The sequence below is a fragment of the Corapipo altera genome, unplaced genomic scaffold, assembly GCF_003945725.1.
Source record: "Corapipo altera isolate COAL_440 unplaced genomic scaffold, ASM394572v1 150, whole genome shotgun sequence".
NCBI lineage: Eukaryota > Metazoa > Chordata > Aves > Passeriformes > Pipridae > Corapipo > Corapipo altera.
In genome coordinates, this window is record NW_020884941.1 from 2,491,927 (window position 1) to 2,499,217 (window position 7,291).

Genomic DNA, 7,291 nt, shown 5'->3' on the forward strand with positions numbered 1-7,291 from the left:
GCCCGCGCTCGCGCACGGCGGGGGCGGGGCCGCGCCGGTGGTGGGAGGGGCAACGAGGGGGCGGGGCCCGGGCCGCGCGCGGGGGATCACGTGCCCACAACACCCTCACGTGCCGCCGCCGGCCGCGCGCAGGCGCCGTGGGACGGGACAGAGGAGCAGAGGGAGGCGGCGGGGCGGGAGGGGGCGCGTTGGTTGTCGGGCCCGCCCGCGCCGCTGCCGCTTCTTGGGGTGAGCCCCGCGGGCGGGCGGGTGGGTGCGCTGCGGACACCGGGACCCGCGGGGGCAGCGGGTGGGAGCGACGGAGCTCCCTCCGGCTTTGAGGCTGGGGGCTTCCCCGGGCTTGCGGCGGGAAGCCGCGATGCCCGAGGTGATGCCCGCGGTTACTCCCGAGCCGGCATCTCCTTTCCCGCAGCGGGCACCGGAGAAGCTGCTCCCCGCGACCCCCGGCCCAGGGTCAGCTCCCCCGGGCTGGCGGGGCTGTCTCGGCTCCTCCCGGTGGCCGGGGGTGACCCCGCTCCGCTCGGGGTACCGGGCCCCTCCCGCCCGATTCCCGCATCCCGCAGCAGCCCGTGACCTTCCAAAGGGGTTTGTGGGGTTCCTCTGAAGGAGGGTGAGGTTGTAAATGCACCATTCAGGTAAGGTAGTTACACGCCGGTGGTTTAATTTATTAAATTCACAGGTATTTCTGGAGATTGCTGTGTTTTTGAATTTGTGATCTTGGAAACCAAGTAAAAGCGGTAGGATGAGATGCTCGAAGTGGGTTTTTAAAGAAGGAAAATAACGTTCCATGTGCTTTGACCAAATAAAAATTACATGCTCTGTGTTATCACCAGCCCTGTATCAAACCTGCACAGGTCCCAGGCAGGGGAACTGCTACATTTACACTGATCTTGCCTCTCCCCGGTTTCTGCTGCCGAACCCTCCGTCCTTCCTTGTTTTTGCCAAATGCAGAAGTGGTGTGTTCTGCTCCCACCTCCCGGGAGTTCACTTGCAGCGGTTTGTGCAAGTGGGGCTTTGTGGAGTTTGGATCAGTTGTCCCAGTCCAGCTGTGCATTCCCATTCATTGTTCCTTCCAGCGTGGGAGGGACAAGAGCCAGTTTGAACATACGGTTGGACATGACGTAACTGCATGGAATATAAATAGAAGAACAATGCCTGGGTCTGGTAAAAATAGGCATTTGTTTTTTTTTAAAAAAAATATGGAGAAATTCTATCCTTTAAGAGAATTTTCCTACAATCTTCAGAAAATTAATGGGACATTAGGACATTCTCATTGCACCTTCAGGGATGCCAGATGCAATTTGGAGCCCACTCTAGTTTATTTCTGTTAGTGGATTGAATAAATTAATTTCATTCTGTCCATCTCATTTATTCTGTTAAATGGAAAAATCTTAGCAGGGTGTGTGGTCATGACAGAGGATTAAAAATAAAGAAATCTCATTTCACCTCTGTTCTGTCAGCAGCTGCTGTGTAGTCCTGGGTGGATCCCTTCATCCTTGCTAGCTCAGCTCCTCCATCAATACAGAGGAAACTGCAACATGTTCCAGCCACCTGAGGTTTTGGGATGCAGCAGCAGGAGGATGCTGCATGTGCAACACAGGTTCTCTTGCTCTTGGTGGAGGTGATGCCTGGGATTCTTCTGTCCTAGTTAAACAGTGCTTTCATTAAGATGGTGCTGGACTCAGAGGGCTTCTCCCCCTGTATTTTGTGCTTCAAAAACAAGTGATTTGGGTTGTGTCACTTCAGCATCCAAATCCTCTGATTTTCATGGCCCTTTGGCCTTGTGGACAGGGACGACCTTAGTGCTCCTGACATAATCAGCACTTTACCCACTTACCAACATCTGTTTGAGAATCGGATTTATCAGCTGCGAGGTGGAAACACTCCAAGTACTGTGACTGGCCAGCTCATGGACTCCCTGCTGGGGTCAGTCCTGGCAGCTGGGTGTGCTGGAAGGATGGGAGGGTGAGGAATGCTAACATTCCCTCTCATCCAGCTCAGGCTGGACTACCTTGCAAAACTTCCTCCCCTATTTGATCTTTGCCCCTCCTCTTACACCCCACACACAGTCCCTGTGCCCAGCTCAGTGGACACAGAGCTTTGGTGGATGTGGTGCAAGGAGAGAGGAGGAGCCATGCTCAGAACCTGGAGCTCTGGGTACACAGACAAGTCGGTCCATTTTGGAGGAAATTCTGGAGTTCCCACATACACACAAAAGGTAAAAGATACTCAGGCTCTGGGAAGGACTTGCACAACAGAGAACTTCCCTGCTTTTGTTCTCCCTCAGCACAGCAGCAAAATCTACAGGAACACTTAGATAATGACCAAATAATTTGGAATCCTCCCTGCTGTGGTGGAAACCCAAGTGTCTGGAATGTCTGTGCTACCCTTTTCATTGATTATAACACAGTAAATGTAAGAGGAAGAAAAGAACCTCTCTGTCCTTTTAAACCACTGCAGGGAAAGATAAATCAGGGCTTCAGCCTTGTCTTGGCACTAAAGAGCCTTCCTTAATTTTTTTTTTCCCTGAGAATTGGATGTTAAACTGATATTGGTATCTATGAAACAATATCCCTGCTTTGTGTCCTTATGGAAGTAGCTTCCAGTTTCTCAGTCTTGCAAAATTTCCAGCACATTAATTTGGCACAAATGATTTATAGCTGATGAGCAATTAAAGTACGATTTCTTTCAGCATCTCAGGCTTTGTGACTAGACTATTAAATGACTTTTCAAGCTTGCTTTATCATTACAGGATAGCAGTGGGATGAATTCACAGGAGAAATTTATTCCTCCTTGCAGACCCAGCATCTGCTCTTACTGCAAATTGGAGCACTGCTTGCATTCCCCAGATAATTTCCTCAGCTTATCTTTTGTACAGTCTTTCTTTGGACCTACAAGAGAGCTTTACTCTGAATTTCAGTGACAGTTTACTCTGACATTACAAAGTCCTTCCAAAATACCTGTTCTGTCTGGAACCTTTGATGTAGGCTGATGCTCTCCTTAGACCTGTCAAGGTATTTCAAAACTAGGAGCAAACAAAACCTTTTTTTTTTTTTAATTTTTATATTTGGAAGGTTAGCTCCCAGAGGCAAGTGTGGTGGAGAAAAATCAGATGAAAGTACTGGCTACAAAGAGTCCTCACCTCCAAGTTGTTTAAATGTCAGAGGATGACATTTAGCTAACCATGTCTTGATTCTGTTCTAATGGAGGTGGAAAGAACCAGAGTAGCTTCATGTAGACACTTCACCTTTCAGGAAAGGACATGACAGGTAGAGTTGTCAACCCTGCTTGGTTTTGGGAGGAACAAATAGCATGGAAATGAGCAGAAAGGGAAGGCAAAAAAAATAAAAATCAAGAGATCCAGTTCTGACTGTACAGCTGGGAGCTACGCTGGGCTATTTGCTTGTAGGACCCTTGATAAACACAATTAAAACTGTAGTGACCATATGTGTGACAGGATCCTCTTCACTACCACCTAGTGGGAAACTCCTTCATAACCCAACTCCAGAGCTGCTCCTGCTCTCCAGCCTCATCCTGATGGTAAAACAGGGAATAAATGTGGGTGGGAACCGATGGGTGACTGGGAAGGAGGACAGTCCTGCTTCCCCATACAGGTGGAGGAATATGTAGAGAGAGCCTGTAATTTAAACCCATTATCTCACTGTGACTCCAAGCTCTACGTCCAGCCCAGTTCCTAATGGTTGTTACACCTTCCTTAGTTTCAGTGAGACTCCCAAAGTTTAACAAATGTAAAGAGTAAAATATTTGTCCTTCTAAATGCAACTGAAACCTGCAAATAGTGGCAAGCAGAAACCCGGGGAGTTACTCCAGTGTCTCAGTCAAAAGGCAGCCTTTTGGCTCTGGAAGCTTTGGTTGCACTATTAAAAGTATGGAAGGAGGCACCAATGAAAAAACCCAGCTTCCTTCTGTGTAAAATCACATTTTTCAATTACAATCGCATATTTACAACAAAAACTACTAAATTGGAATGTAAATGGGTATATACTTGAAACATTAAAACCGTGTATTTGAGCGAGTCCTTCCCCGCTGGGACACTCGGGGTTTGCACAAATCGCTGAAATCCAACCCCACAAAAACAACATATAAATGACAATTATCTCAGATTTTTCACACTCCTGTTTGCCTTTTGGGACTGAGCTCCCAAAGCACAAATAATCACCAGTTTTGGTACTTGTGTAGCTTTCTTCCCCCCAGTAACAGAAGTGAGGGTGAACATTATCATAATAGCTCTCACATTTCAAGGAGGGGATTATGTTAATGTCATTCAGGCCAGTAAAGCATTTAGCAGTCTCAGCAGGAAGAACATTAAAATGGTAAAGAATTATTAATAGAACCGTTTCTCTGTGTTTCTTTTGCCAATGGCAATTTTACCACCCTATTCAGGGAACTACACAGGCTCCCTCTGGAAGCACTTCTATCATAAATACATTTAGGGTTTTTTCCCCTTCCCTGTATTCTCCTTGAAGCCACATTACACTGGCTTTATCCCAGCAAATTACTGTATTTTTCATCATGTACACTTAATAGTAGATATTATTCAGTAAATTAAAACATCAGAGGTAAAAATGGTGTTGATACAAGAAGCCAGGCATTGGGAGCCTGTTCTGCCTTCCATGCTGTTCACAGCACTCTCCTGTCCCTTACTGGGGCTTTGCCCAAGTGCAATAAGCAGAATACAGACCAGGAAGAGTAAAATATAAGAGTAATGTTCCTATTGTGTACCCATTTATACTTTCATGCAGTTGTTTTCAGTGTTAGTAAGTAATCTATTTAATTAGTAATTCAATATTACATGTAAGGCAGAAGGGATTAATTTGGAACACTTAATCAAGGCAGACTATTATTTACCAATAAAATAGAATTTCATTAGAGGAGCCCATGACATCCTTGCCTAGAAGGATATTGGAGAATGCTGGGAAGCTAGTTTTGTAAAATAGCTGTCACTGTATTTTCACACTGTCTGCTACTTCAGGAGAAGAAAATAATTTTTTTAAAATGCATTGGAGTTATATTCAAGTGTAGTAGGAGAAAACAAAGTGTTGAACATGTTTAAATAGTCTTTATTAAACTTGCCATTAAAATAAAATAGAAATCAGACTTCCTGTGATTACTGATATATTTTTCCAATCTGCATCCAAACTGATTTGTTAATGTAACGTTGTTTGTGAGCTTGCTATTAAACTGACCAGATTAGTGCTGTAAAGCTGCTTATGTCTTGTCAAGAAACACTGAATTTGAGGGGGCTCAGCCACCAGATTAATTACACCTAAGGAAAAACGTTCTGCAGGGGAAAAAATACAGAACCAAATACTGCAAACATGAGGAAAACAAGCAGGTCTCACTCGGTGTCTCTGAATTTTAAAAGTCTCCACTTGCACATTACCAAGATCACATTAATCAGAGTGACCTGAGGACCAAGCCATGGCCTGGGAAATTGCTACAATTCAGGAAATCAACATATACTAAGCACTGGTAACAGATGAAGATGGGTTAGGAAACCCAAGACCCCTTATTTCAAATATTCATTCTCAAGGCACAACCCTTGAGCACAATTCAGGAGAACATTGGATTATGGCCAGACTCTGCAACTGAGCTCTTGCTCTACTACTAGAACTAGAATCTAACTGGTAAAAGCTCTGCAGCTTCCACCTTTGGCCTCTACTGTTCTCATCACCTCACAACTGCACATCACGGCACTGGGAAATAGGATATTGCAATCCTTAGTGCCAGGGTGTAAAATAGGGATACTGGCTAATTTGCAGCAGGAATCCCCTCCATTCCTTAAATCTGTAACATTTAAGAAACACTGAAAAGCTCACTGGTTTTCCTGCACTGAAGAATCTGAAATACTTTAATGGAGTGCTGAACCATTCAGTGGCACAGCCTGGCAGGTCCCAGACAATGGCAAGATCAAAGTGGGTAAGTTTGCTGGTTCTTTTGCTAATTCCCCAGGGTCCTGCAGTTTAAAATGGACAATTCTAACAGACCAAGGGAAAAAGCCTTTCAGGATAAGGTGACAGAGAATATTTACCTTCTCCTTAGTATTTGAAAGGTTTCCATATTCAGTTCTCCACATGGCATCCAGTTGTAGCATTCAGTGAGGTCCCAGCAGAAAAACAGATGTTCACTTCTGGGTTTATAGACTTCAGAGTTCACTGGTTTCAAAAGAAGGCCTCTGCAGCTGAAGGTCTCCAAGGCAAGCAGAAGCAGCATCGTCAGGACTTCTGTGTGTATAAGGAATCCTTGAAACCACACAATATAGACAGATAATTTGTTGCTGTGCTTTCTTCTCTTTACAACTTCCACTGACAAATCTTGCTGTCCTTTGTTTAAACTTAATGGTCTGTGTCCCCATTTCCCCTCAAGCATTCAACAGGTTTATATACTTACAGAATATAGATTGGGCAATCTTTTAAACAGAACACTGCTAATATTTTCCCATCTTAGTTTAGGTAAAAGAAATCACCATGCCAAAGAGAGGCAGAAATAAGTAACACAGTGTGACAGTGTCTCCTCTGCCACATATTGCAAGAGCTTCACAATCTGTTGTCTCTGTTTGCAAAGTCATTGAATTATAAGGACATATCATGCAGAAACTATAATGTCACAGTAGGACACGGTAATTAGAATTGACAATTACTGTTATCAGCCAGTAATTGTTGGCATGTCTAGCAGGGGCAGAGGGGAGGAATAAAGGAAAATGTGATAGCAAATGAAATGCATGTCAAAACATTGATAGGACAATGCCAAGCTCACCATTCATTTCTTCTCTATTGAGAGCATGACCAAAAATAAAATATTTAGAAGCTAAACATGTCTTTTTACATTAATGCTCATGTGAAAATCTCTTACATTACATGTTTTTACGTGAACTCTGAATTGTTACTTCTTTTTAGCCACGCAAAGAAAGTCTTCTGGGTCCATCTGAGCTTTGTTAATGCCCTGCAGGGAGGCCACATGGTGCTCTGGGTGCAGACCATATCTGAAATAAAAGCCAACAGTTACACCAGTCCCACCCCAGCGGGCTGTGCCCCGAGGGAGGAGGATCCTGTCCTGCTCCTGCTGACTCAGGAGCCTGGAGAGCACGGCTGACGGTGCCCACAAAGGGAAAACAGAGGACAAGGTCCTCTGTGGCATTGTCTTGGGCCATTACCCAGTTTGGGGACAGCTGTACCAGGCTCCTGTAAGCTTAGGTTTGATGGGAGTGTGTAGACACAGGCAGCTGCCCCCAGGAAGCCTCCATTGAGACAACACCTTTAAATCCTCCAAG

The 7,291-nt window shown here is 45.1% G+C and overlaps 1 protein-coding gene across 2 annotated transcripts in view; it reads right to left on the bottom strand.

Annotated features, from left to right (window-relative positions):
• Positions 1-636: 636 nt before the first annotated feature.
• Positions 637-7,291, bottom strand: part of CUNH12orf43 (chromosome unknown C12orf43 homolog) — a 32,568-nt gene continuing 25,913 nt past the window's right edge. For both annotated transcript variants that reach the window (XR_003530645.1, XM_027661513.1), the window contains 4 exons: positions 6,874-7,003; positions 6,053-6,263; positions 1,447-1,644; positions 637-1,125 (listed from right to left, as the gene is read on the bottom strand). The gene's annotated coding sequence lies outside the window, so the exon portion shown is untranslated. The remainder of the gene's footprint in view (positions 1,126-1,446; positions 1,645-6,052; positions 6,264-6,873; positions 7,004-7,291) is intronic.